The sequence below is a fragment of the Saccopteryx leptura genome, unplaced genomic scaffold, assembly GCF_036850995.1.
Source record: "Saccopteryx leptura isolate mSacLep1 unplaced genomic scaffold, mSacLep1_pri_phased_curated manual_scaffold_98, whole genome shotgun sequence".
Lineage (NCBI taxonomy): Eukaryota > Metazoa > Chordata > Mammalia > Chiroptera > Emballonuridae > Saccopteryx > Saccopteryx leptura.
This window is the reverse complement of record NW_027095779.1, coordinates 41,658-55,700: the sequence shown is the minus strand read 5'-3', so window position 1 is coordinate 55,700 and position 14,043 is coordinate 41,658.

Sequence of the window (14,043 nt, the reverse complement as noted above, 5' to 3'; positions counted from 1 at the left end):
GGGTATTGGCGAGCATTTATACCGCATTTGGCTCAGTTACTACACCCCTTTTACAACCTTATTCGAAAGGGGGTTCGCTGGGATTGGACTGAGCAGGCGCAAGGTTCATTTGCAGCTGCTAAGAGAGCTGTCAAGGTGGCACAGGCCTTGAATGTGTTTGATCCTGCCAGGCCCTGTGAGCTGGATATTCATGTAACCTCGGAGGGGTTTGGATGGGGCTTGTGGCAGCGGACAGAGCGCCTACGGCAACCTATTGGATTTTGGTCCCAATTGTGGAAAGGTGCTGAAGTTTGTTACTCATTAGTAGAGAAGCAGCTGGCAGCTGTGTATGCTGCCCTCCTGGCAACTGAGAGTATTACAACCACAACACCAGTTACAGTCAAAACAACATACCCTATAGCTGGATGGGTGAGAGATTGGGCAACTAAACCACGTAGTGGTATGGCCCAAATGTCTACCCTGGCCAAGTGGGGTGCCTATCTGAAACAATGCTGTGCTCTTAGCACCAGCCCATTGAGGGCAGAACTGCAGGAAGTCTTGGGTCCAGTCACCTATGCGACTTTAGAGTCAGGTGCAACTGGGGCTCAGGAGGCAGAACCTGAGGTCAGTCCCTACCAGGAGGGGCGAGTGCCCATCCCCAAAGATGCCTGGTATACTGATGGTTCCAGCAGGGGCCAACCTGCCAAATGGATGGCTATCACCTTCCATCCGGCCACTGAGACTATTTGGATGGACACTGGTACAGGCCAAAGCAGCCAATGGGCAGAATTAAGAGCTGTTTGGCTAGTTGCCCATAATGAACCTTCACCTCTGGTGATCTGTACTGACAGTTGGGCTGTCTATCGTGGACTGACCCTTTAGATTGCTACTTGGCACATTAACCAGTGGATGGTAATGCACCATCCATTATGGGGTCATGCCATGTGGCAGGACTTATGGGAAATAGGACACCAGAAGCAGGTGACAGTATATCATGTCACAGGGCATGCCCCTCTAGCCCATCCTGGGAATGATGAGGCAGATACGTTGGCAAGGGTGCGATGCTTGGAGACTGCACCTGCAGGTGATGTGGCACAGTGGCTCCACCAGCGTCTGCTCCATGCAGGACAGAAAACTATGTGGGCTATGGTTAAGGCTTGGAACTTGCCTGTGTCCTATGCAGAGGTACATGCAGCCTGTGAGCAATGTGCAGTATGTTCCAAGGAACACCCTCGGAGACCACTGGTGTCACCTGGACAGATCCAGAGGGGTCATGTCCCACTGACACGATGGCAGATAGACATCATTGGACCCTTACCAAAGTCAGAAGGGTACCAGTATGCAGTCACTTGTGTAGATACTGCCACCGGGCTCCTTGCTGCTTACCCCGCTCGTAACCCTGACCAGAGGGCAGTCATACAGGCTCTGGACCGCCTGAGTGCTGCATACGGGCGACCGCTGGTCCTTGAAAGTGACAATGGTACCCACTTTACTGGTTCAACGGTGAGGCAATGGGCTCAAAAGCTGGGGGTGGACTGGAAGTACCATGTTCCCTACCACCCCCAGGCTGCTGGTATCATTGAGCGTTATAATGGACTCTTAAAGCAGGGACTGCGACAGGAGGGGGGCACTGGCTCTCTTACTGGTTGGACACACCGCTTATGGACAGTACTTCGGATTTTGAATGAGCGACCTCGACGGGGAAGCCCAGGTCCAGTAGAGGCCCTCCTGCATCGGACAGCTGCCCCTATTCAGTTGCAGATACGCACCAAGGACATTTTACTCAAGCCAGGTTTCGGACAGCAGGGCAACGTGCTCTTGCCTGCTCCAACAGCCCTTCTTAAAGGACAACGGCTTCAATGGACTTGGCCCTGGACTGTACAGGCCCCCCATCTGAGATGGGTGGCCTTGTTGGCACCATGGGGAAAGGGGCTAGAGGTGGACCTCCAGTTAACTCCTTGGGCAACCAGCACCTGGCCACCTAAGGTAGAAGTGTATTATCCCTTGAGTGCTCAAGGGGACAGCATTTTGAAGGGCACCTTTGTAATTTCTTTATGGCCAATAATGAGTTCCCCTATTTTACTACACATAGAACCAGCAGATGCTGGTGTATTGGCCAATAAGGTTTGGTATGCCCGCTCAGGGCAGCCTCTGGTGCCAGCTACGGTGCTGTCTGCAGACAAAACTCTGGCCTGTATTCTGCCAGAGGGAAAAGATTTACCTCTCTTGGTGCCACTGACAGCTCTCTCATTTCGCCCATAGTTTTTGATCTGTTAATCTTATTGCTGTAGTTGGTACTATTTCTGTTTATGCAATGTATCCTACTCCTTGCACAGTGACCATCATGGAAGATGCCTGTGGTTTAGATTGTAAAGCGAGCAAAAGGGGTGGAATGTTGATCAAATAAGTTTGTAAATGTGATATAAATGTTTGCTCGCTTGTGACTTATACTGGGTGTGGGGGACAGGCTATAAGCAGGCCAGGTCGTTGTAGCCTGGGGTTTGGTTTTGGGACTAAGCTTTTCCCCACACCCTTGAATGATTGTATTATCTGGGTGGTGCACTCTCATGAGGAATCCAATTATGCCTTGGATGGGTGACTTTGTATCAGAGACTTCCTTGTTTGTATATTGGATTAAGAGATTTTGGTTTTCTACACTATAAAGTGGGACAGACCAGGAGCTTGGACACACAGTTCCTGCTATCACAATTGCAGGGGCTTCCCTGATCCCTTACCCTTCATGGGAAGAGCTGGTTTTCTGCTTTTCCCTTGTCTTCTTTTGTGGTTTGCCTGTCTTGATGAGACACCAATAAATAGGATGGCCCCCGGTCCTCTGACTCCGCCATTTCTTTATCGTCTGCCCGAATCCAATGGGAACCTGCATGTGAATGGCCACGATAACGGCTCCTGGCCTTACAGTGAGCATAATACATTTTATCTTCCCAACACTGGTTATATACACTTTGAGCACCTACAGGTTGGGGAGGGGACATGACAGCAGGACACAATCATTAACAAGATTATAACATTTGTCTAGGGCAGGGGTCTCAAACTCGTGGCCCATGGGCCACATGTGGGTTTGAGACCCCTGGTCTAGCGGATTTACAGAAAATGTTAAAACTTTCAAGGTAATACAAAGACATTCACAAATCCTTTCAGTATATTTCTCCTCTCCTTTGCCTAGAAGTACACTTTAATTTCAGGATTCCAGGAAGGGAGGCAGAGCTAAGATCAGTGTAGGGTGGTATGTTAATTTTGCCTCTTATTGAAAGCAAAAGGGAGTTCTTCAGATAACCTTAATCCTTTTAGAGAACTTAAAAACAAGTGACCCTAGTCTGACCTGTGGTGGCACAGTGGATAAAGTGTTGACCTGGAAATGATGAGGTCACCAGTTCGAAACCCTGGGCTTGCCTGGTCAAGGCACATATGGAAGTTGATGCTTCCAGCTCCTCCCCCCTTCTCTCTCTCTGTCTCTCCTCTCTCTCTCTCCCTCTGTCTCTCCCTCTCCTCTCTAAAATGAATAAATAAATTTAAGAAAAACAACAACAAAAAACAAATGACCCTAGTCATTTTTATAAGTCAGGACACATCTATATTCTTTTTCCTCCATTTTCCAAAGAAAGGACAGGAAAGCCTGATGTTTTCCACCTAGAATATAAGTATTAATTCTGCTGCTTTTTGGTACCTTACAACAATATCATAATTTTTTCTTTCATGTAAAGAGAAACCTTTGTCATATATATTATGTGTCTGAATTTGAATCCATTACTTTGTGCCAATTAGGCTATTTATGTTTCTTGATAAGGAATTACCCCAGCAGTTTGTTTTAATAGCCATATGCCACAAGGAAATTATTCAATGTAGTTGTGGTTTTTTTCTATTCATTGCTTTTTGTATTCTGTCAGTCAAATAAGTTTGCAAATATGATACTGATAGATATATGAATTTATCAGAAATACCAAATGCCCTTTGGCTGTTCCGCCTGACTGTTGGACCTCAACCTTATTTACTGGATAATTGCCCCTGAGGCAGAAGAGTTCCAGGAAGCTGGTCAAGTACCATAAGGAAGAGTGTTCCAGAAAGCTGAAACCGTAAATCTGCAGGAGAGGACATAACAGAACTTCTGGCTCAGTACCTACTCAGGATCTCCCAAACACTATAAAAATTTGCCCCCTAGTCTGTACTGGTGCCCTTCTCCCTGGAGAAGTGCCAAACAGTGTTCCTTTCTTCCTTTTAATAAAGCCTGTTACACTGGTCTTTTCAGATTCCCATGGATTCCAACAGATATATAGGTTTGCAGCTTATAGTTTACATTGTGTGCAGGGGACAGGCTGTAAACAGGCAGGGTTGTTATAACCGAAGGCTAAGTTTTAAAACTAAGCCTTTCTGACCTGTGGTGGCACAGTGGATAAAGCGTCAACCTGAAAATGCTGAGGTTGCCGGTTCAAAATCCTGGGCTTTCCTGGTCAAGGCACATATGGGAGTTGATGCTCCTTGCTCCTCCCCATTCTCTCTCTCTCTCTCTCTCTCTATAATGAATAAAAATAAATAAATAAATAAATAAATAAATAAATAAAACTAAGCCTTTCCCACCCTTTTGAGTAATCCCATTATGCCTCAGATAAGTGACTTTTTATTAGAGACTTATTTGTTTGTATATTGGATTAAATGTTTGGATTTCTACACTATAAAATGGGGCAGACTGAGAGCTTGCTTTCTCAGTTTCTAAGATTAGCATTAGAGAGCAGAGAGCAGAGGAAGGCCATGTGGAGGAGAGGAGAAGCAGCCAAGAAGGCAGAGTGCTGAAAGAGAAGCAAGTTTGTACAGAGTTTGTGCAGAGAGAAGGAGATGAAAAACAGAGGTGAATAAGGCTGGTGAGCTGGAAACCTTTGAATCTAGGAATCTCAGATAACTCAGTGGTTTGGGGAGCCCTGAATGGAAAGGAAGTGTTTTCCCACTGTGTGTATTTTTGCCCACTGGGCACAAGCTAGAATTAAAGTAATGGCCCACCAATTCTTGGCTTCACTGTTTCATTACTCTCTGTCTGAATCAAGTGCGAACCTGCATGAGCCAGGTGGCTGTGATGTTGACTGAAGCTACTGGCTTTACATATACCTTCACTATATTTTGTATTTTAATAGGTGAAGTGAAACTAAAGCAATAGTGCTAATAAAAGTGTGGTTGATGTTTTTATGTGTGACATTATGTTTATGTGTAGATATCTTTGGGAAGGCAATGTATATAAAATTGTTTAAGTTGATTAATAAAAATATAAGAATCCTTAGCATTATAAATGAAGGGTGTAGATGGAAGGTGTTCTTGAAACAGAAAGCATTTTGCAAGCAAAGCAGTGCTTCATTTAGGTCGACTGGCAAAAGTGCAAAATTTGAAAAAGAAACCTGAATGTGGTGGAGGCAGGAAAGTAAGAGACTAGGATGATCGATGTTAAGTTACAGTATTGAAGCAGAAATAAAGACCACTTCGTGAGTCATGAGCAAGCAAGGATGCTTCAGTGCTGTATAGCCAGTAGCCATGGCCACCATCAAAGCAGCCTGGCCCATGCAGGTTCGCATTGGATTTGCACAGTCAGTATAGAAACAATGGAGCCAAAAACTGATGGACCATCATCTTTAATCCTATCTTGCACCCGGTGGGCAAGTAAAAACCCACACTGCAGCTCCAAAACCCACTCACATTCAAGTGCTCACAAAGCTACTGACTTATGTGAGTTTCCTATAATCAAAGGTTTCTAGCTCACCAGACTTATTCACCAATGTTCCCCATCTCCTTCCTTCTCCCTGCACAAACTGGCTTCTCACTCAATACTGCCATCTTGGCTGCTTCTCCTAGCCTCCTGCACATGGCCTCTCTCTGCTCTCCTCTCTGCTCTCTCTTCTAATATAAATCTCAGGAGCCAGGAGAGCAAGCTCCCGTTCTGCCTACATTTTATAGTGTAGAAACCAATACCTTTAATCCAATATACAAAATAAGAAAGTCTTTAATACATAGTCACTTATCTGAGGCATGATGGAATTGTACCATCCCACATCAAAAAGAGTCAGAAAGGCTTATTTGTAAAACCAAGCCCCAGGCTAAAAGGATCCTGCCTGCCCACAGCCTGCCCCTAACATACATTAATATCACTTGGGTGACAGGCTTCTATGTGGGCAGCACCATCTTTAACAAAGTGAGCATAATATATTTTATTTGTCCAACAGAAAGTATGAGCTTATTTCTCCACTTAGTTGTTCCATTTAGTTGTGGACTTCCTGTTTGCTTCTCTTAGGTGTTGAGACCTGGGATGGAACCCAGAACTTTGACACACAGGAAGGACACTCCATGCACTGAAACATCTGGTCAGGGCACCATAGGTTTATTTGTTTTTTTATTTTATAATTATCTTTAAGTTGAAAAAAATTTAGAATTCCAATTGCAATGTATGTTTCAGGTTATTTAAAATGGTATTTAATAACTAAGTAAAAGGACTTCCTATTTTATCTGTTAATACTGATTTCAAGGTTGACTGTTATGAGAGAAGGAAACATGGGTTATGTAATTTTAAATCTTTAAAGTTTGTTGTTGTGGGTCAAATAAGTGTAAATATGATGTATATGTTTGCAGCTTATAGTTTGCATTGGGTATGGAGCACAGGCTGTGAGCAGGCATGGTCCTTATAGCCTAAGGCACGGGTTGGGAAACTTTTTGGCTGAAAGAGACATGAATGCCGCATATTTTAAAATGTAATTCCATGCGAGCCATACAATGACCTGTGTAAGTTACGCATTATCTAATAAAAATTTGTTGTTATCCCGGAGGACAGCTGTGATTGGCTTCAGCCATTCACAACCATGAACATGAGTGGTAGGAAATGAATGGATTGTAATACATGAGAATATTTTATATTTTTAATGTTATTTTTTTTAATTAAAGTTTTGTCTGTGAGCCAAATGGAGCCATCAAAAGAGCCACATATGGCTCACAAGCCTTAGGTTCCCGACCCCTGATCTATACAATTTAAGCTGCAACAACAACCAAAAAAGCCATTGTCATTTTAAATATTTTAATTTTAATTATTAATATTAGAGAGAGAAAGGAGATGAAACAGACAGTCAGAAACACCAATCTCTTTCTGTATGTGCCATGATTCAGGATCAAACCTATGACATTAGTGTATGGGTGTGATGCTCTAACCCAGTGGTAGTCAACCTGGCCCCTACTGCCCACTAGTAGGTGTTCCAGCTTTCATGGTGGGTGGTCACAGAGCAACCAAATGGCGCCACAAATACATACTAATTGACTATTGACCAGTCAAGATCAGCGGTTAGACTCTATTACAGGGCGTTTGTATTGGGACCGCATCGACCTCTTTCACAACCACCTGGCCCACATCCGCAAGTTGCCAGGTACCTAATCCTGGGTTCACACCTGCCTTCCGGGAAGTTTGTGACCACCCAAAACTAGCAGTTTGTCATTTTATTACCCCGTAGCAAAGACAAAGAACTCCATGGTTCAACACTTATTTCTATGGAGAAACTGCCAGACAATGGAGACACCAATTAACTCATATTTTCATCTCAATTCCCAGATTTTAGAATAATAGGCTGACATTCTAAAATCCCCCTCTTGGACTGCCAAAACTAGCTGATGTCTTGCTACTTTGCCTCGATCACAAAGAAGTGATGCCATTGGCCAACACTCACTACATAAAATTTTATAAAATGCACAACCACTAATACTCACTAACTTAGTCTCATCTCAACAATCTCTCACTCAACCACGACACTTGTAACATCACGACCACACAATAGACTTCAAGCTCATGTTTTGTTCACATTTTGTAAGTGAAGCTAAATTGTTACGTAATCAAAACTAAAGTCAGTATGTAGTTAGATTTCTGAGAGCAAGCAGTTTCAAACAAAATATTGTGAAATATTATAAGCCCATATCTCAAAAAAAAATATGCATGCAGCTATTTGCCAGATAAAAATATCTGAAGTTGCGTTTCATAAAATTTCTGGCAAATAAACAACATTCAATGTGTTTATTATGCCATAAAACATTATCCAGTGAGGCAATGAAGTCAAGTTGATTGTGAGAACATCTTTTACAAACCATCCAAATGACAAGGACAAGCACATTGCATATTATTTTCTGGAAATATATAAAAAATTTCAAAATTGTTCAACTATTGTTGCATCATTGAAGAAACAACATACAATGAATGAAGATGGATTAATTGCCAGTTATCTCATTTCACAAATAACTGCAAAAAAGTGGTAAAAGCTATACTATTGGAGAAAATGTGATAATACCTTCTATAAAAGAATTTATCTCAACAGTAATGCATCAGTATATACCTCAAATTTTAAAAAGTTGCACAGTAAAAGCAATGAATTGATAAAATGGCAGTTAATGTTGAAAACAAACACAAGTATTCTCCTAAACTCTTCATTTTCCATCCAATTGGACAAATCTACCATTGATGGCATATGTATGCTATTTTGATAAAAACAATATATTATGAGAAGAAATGCTATTCTCAATAAATCTCATCACAGATACAAAAGGATTATCTCTTTTTAATATTGTGAGGACATACTTTACAAAAAAGAATATTCTTTTGAATAATATTGTTGCATGTGCTACTCATGGAACACCATCAATGGTAGGTCGCTATCATGAATTTGTTGCTTATTTGAAGCAGAAAGTGCCAAATGTTTTATGTATTCATTGTGTGGTACACAGACAACAGCTTGTAGAAAAACATCTAAGTACAAGTTTCCATTCATCATTAAATTCATCAAATCCAAAGCAAAGAATGATAGAATGTTTGAGCAGCTTTGCCAGCACAATAATGAAGATTTTATTAAGTTATTTTTGCACACAGAAGTTCATTGGCTGTCAAAGGGTACATCTTTGGCTAGATTTTTAGGATTATATGGTAGTGTCATACAGGTTTTTGAAAGTAATAGTGAGACCAATCTGTGTCAACAAAAACAGTAAAAAATGATGCCTTTTACTTGGCAGATATTTTCAAGAGATTTAATGATGTCAATTTGCAGCTTCAAGGAGCTAATAAAACTCTTATAGGTTGCCAAAATATTGTGCTATTATTTATTGACAAACTGGAACTACTTCATCATAACCTATTAAAGAGAGAATTTATCAGTTTCCTCAATTATCATTTATAAAAGATGATGTAACTCTAGATGGTATTGACAGATTGAGTAACCACCTCAACAAACTTAAATGGGACGTGGAAAAACAACTTGAAGATATTTTGAAATTGAAAGTATATGACTGGATGAAAAATTCTTTTACTGTATATTGAAGAGGCTGACACAACTTGCCAAGAAGAACTATTATAAACTAGATATGATGAAGAAAGTAAAGATAAATTCGACAGTGGTAGATATAAACACCCATGGCAAAATAAAAAAATGCCGGTCTTATATACAAATATGTGGAAAATGGTATTCAGTTTATTGATACCTTTTCCTACCTCATATCTTCTGGAATCAGCATTTAGTGCTGTTAATCATATTATGACAAAAGAAACCACCTAAATTTCCGAAAGGGGAAACCTTTGTTTGTTCCTCACAAAAATTGAACTGGATATTCAATATTTAGTTTCCCAGCCTCAGCCTCAAGAATCTCACTAATAATTCAATTAACTAATGTAATTTCTATGTATGCAAAGTATAAATATATAGATTTAACTATAGTAAGTTTTTTTATAAAGATTTATTTTGCCAAACAGCACAAATCTGACATAAAGTACTTGGAATTTGTTATTATGTGCTTTAACTTGCTGAAATTCTGCTTTATAAATTTTATAAAGTAAAGTTATTTTCCTACTTTATAAATCACCATTACTGTAAAACCGATAGACAGTTAGAAAATTTTACTACTAACAGAGATACAAAAGTGGGAGGTAGGTATAAAAAGGTTGACGACCCCTGCTCTAACCTACTGAACTCTCTGGTAAGAGCAAGCCATTGTCTTTTGGGAAAAAAGTACTAGAGAAAACCTGAGTTAATTAAAAAAATAAAATAATAATCTATCTGCTGTATTAACAACACTATAAGTCTTTTCTTTGCTCTTGAGAGTCAGGGACGTAGACACTTTATAATTGTTTAGCACAAAGTGACCCCTTTCATAACATGCACTCTTTCTTCTGCCATGGTAGCAGTCCAGACTGAGAGACCTGCTAAGCTCTGGGCATCCATAATTTATCTGAGCTTGGGTCACCACTTACAAGCTAGGTTATTTTGGTCACAGAACACCTCCCAGGGTATTTGTTTCTTCACTTGTAAATTTTCTCAGTTTTATAGCTGAGAACTTGCATAGCTAAAGGACCGAGACATAGGTCTCAGCTCTGTTCTTCAAGGAAACTGAGATATTGGACCTTGCCATGATCAATGAAAACTGGGACCAAAGGCATTGCACTGCCAAATCCAGTGCTTGCCACAACTTATAATTATTTTATTTATGTATATTTTCATTCAATTTGTCTATCCCATGACAGCATAGTATTCATAAAGACAGAAAGTGAGTCTGTCTCATTTACTATAGGCAACCAGTGTCAAGCACAGTGCCTGGCACATAATAGAAATACAATAAGTGTATATTGGAAGAGTGAATAAGTACTCATTTGTATACATATACAGATATACACAAATAACAGACACACATGGACACAGAGAGATATGCTCATGTGCAATGCACATCTATGCACACAGATGTAAACACACCCAATCTACCTGGGTACATATAGAGAAATATAATAGGTACACAGGGAATAAGGGAAGAAAATGCCATAATATTAACAGTAAATATCTCATATGGGAAATTTGTTGTTTTGTTTTTCTTATCATTTTTTTAGCATTTTTGCAATGAGTATATTTTTTATAATAAAATTTGGTAAAATTCAATATATTTGTCAAATTAAAGCACATCATATTTTATAATAAATTAAGGAAATTTAAATTAAAGATAAAAAAATAGAAATAAAAATAGTACAATGGAAAGTCATTGAGTGCAGGGACATGAGTTCCTAGCACAGTGCCTGGTATATGATGGGCACTTCTAAAGGCTTTATGAGCATGGCAGGAAGAAAAGATGGTAAACAAGATGAAAAGAAGGGTGATACAGAAATCCAGGGAGGGAAAGAGGAAGAGAGAAAGAAATAAAGAGAATAACAAATCATAGCTAGAGAGAAAAAATGGGGGAGAAAAGAGAGAGATTCATCACAATTATACACATTCATATTCTTTGAGATCCTAAGTTTATGATAAAAGTTCTTCGTATTTACCAAGCATTCAGAAAATATTTTCACAGCATTAAAGAATACACAGAACTTACAGGCTCCACAATGTTGAATTTCTTGAACTTCTGAACTTCCTGGATTTAATAAACATAATTAAGGGACAACTTAAAAATAATGTGCCTCTCTTTGTCCACCTACAGGTTTACCTGTAGAATGGTAGCAAATGTCACAAATTGGCACTGTCATTCATGCAAGTTAGTGCTTATGGAATGAACAGAATGCTGGCACTAGAGGAGAGTTTAGGCACCATGGAGTGATCTGATCCCTTTATTTTACAAATAGGGAAAAGGAAGTCAAGAGATAAAAAGCTCTTAGCACAAGACTTTCTGTTTTTGGTTTTACAATTAAGAAGCCTGTAAGTTATCATGCCCATCCTCACAGAAGAGAAAAGCTATTATTAAGGTGAAAATAAAATACTCCTGGATGCAACAAGAAATTAAAGTCAGAGGGAAAACCAATATCTCAAAAATTGTGTAGACATTTGACTATGAGGAATAAAAGCATATCAGACACGAAGCCTGTTGGTGCAGCCAATATCAGACTTTTTTTAAGAACTCTCCAGTGGGTCCAAGATGGTGGCACATGTGGACTCTGAACTTGCACCCTCCCCAAAACACATCCAATGTACCCCTTTACTTAGAACAATTCCTCCTGAAAGACAACTGAGAAACAATTAAACAGCTTTTGCACAAGATAAAGAGAAAGAGAGAGAGAATGCATAGAGATGGCTGAGGAACTAGGAGAGCTCTGCAGGAGGTAAAGAATCAGCTCAAGGACCAAAGAGACCAGAGAGCACCACTGTTTATATCTCCCAGACATGTGGAGAGTAGACAGTAGATTCATTCATACTCTATGGCCATGCACAGGGCACTGCAGCACATCCCCAGCCACCCCTCCTGGAGCTAAACACAACAGAATCATGAGGGCAGCATAGCTTGTATAAAGACAGCTTTTATTTCTGAATATTAACCCAGAAGGTAGGTACGGTAGGGTGAAACTTTGTCAACTGAGCTGCATGTGCATATGGGGATGCTGCACCTAGAGAGGGTGCAAAGCTAGCATAACACTCTGGAACCAGCTGCAGGACTATATGATCCAGAAAAAGTGCAGAAATAGTGGGTTACTACTGGCATTACCACTCCTAGAAAATAGGGGAGTCAGCAAATGGGCTATGGTCTGCACACAGGACTGCCTGATTAGAGAAAGTGCAGATATTGGGAGGTGCTGCTGCTCTCACTGGTCAGGCTGCTCTATGCAAAGAAAGCACAAAGCTAGCAAAACCTTGTGGGCCAGTGCGGAGGGAGGCGGGGAAATGCTGTGCATGTGCACAGGGCTGCCAAGCCCTGAGAAGGTAAAGAATGAACAAATTAAGGCTGTGTGTGCACCCAGGCTACCCCACCAGGACAAAGGGTGGATCTAATGGGGGGTGAGATACAAGAAAGCAATCAGGTAACCCAGTGCAGACCGTGCTCTGACAACAGATAATTAAAACAGAACATGCAAAGCACACACCACACAGCCTCTTTTACACAAGGAGCACTGCCCAGATTAAATGGGCAATGAGGCTCACACACTTAGGTGGTCAATTCAGAACCCACTCAGGCCAGGTGACAGGACAGGCACTGCATGCACCTCCCCCAACCACAACCAGCAGGCTGAAACTATTCAACACACAATGTAACAAAGACAAATTTTTCAAGACTGGGCGAGAGGACTATTTCATTCTACTCAAAGGAACAAAACCAGAAAGTCAACAAAATGGGGAGACAGAAGAATGTATACCCCCAATGAAGGAACAAGAAAAATACTCAGGAGAAATGTTCTAATTAAATGAAGATGGGTAATTGGACAGATAAAGAATTCAAAGCAAACAGTCATAACGATGTTCAATAAACTTGAGAGTAGAATAGAGGAACTCAAGAGAGTGCTTGAACAATGAGAAAAATGTAATAAGGTCATCGGCTTGATCATGAACTCACCAGCTTGAGTGTGGGATCATAGCCATGACCCAATGGCCTCCAGTTGAGCCCAAAGTTCACTAGCTTAAAGCCCAAGTGGCTGGCTTGAGCAAGGAGGTCACTGACTTGGCTGGAGTCCCTGGCCGGGCCTGTCCTTGCTTCTCTGGTGCTGGCCCCACGTGTTCCCTCTCTGTTCACCCCAGTGCAAGCACACGCACATGTGAATGTGTGCCCGTGGGCCAAGCAGTCAGCCTCGTCGCCGTCTCCTGTTCAGGCACGTCAGGGCTGGATCTGCGGTGTGGCCAGAGCAGGGATGCAGACGGGATTTTGTGTGGGGTGGGGAGGGCGCTGAGGGAGAGGTGGGCAGTTGGCTGCAGGGAGCCTGGGCCTGAGGAGCCCTGAGGAGCCACTGCGCCACCTCACCCGCAGGTGTTGTAAAGTACCAAAAGGTACAGAATCAATATTAATATTTTAATAGACTTAAAGAACATTTTATTAATTTGGGTTAAGGTGTGCAGAGAAATTTTGTGAATAATCTCTGTACTGTGTGATTGGCATAAAACCACGATGGCCCTTGGCATTGTATTGTAAATGCAAAGGGAAGGAAAACATGGATTCCCTGACATTCCACCACACCTGTGGCGTAAGGGGTGAATGGCCAGCCAGGTGCAGGAAGAGAAAAGCCAAAATAAACCTTTTCTTACAGTAATGAGCCATTTACGGGCATTTGACCCCAGGAAAACTACCTCTCCCATGTGAATGCATGTAGTTAAGATG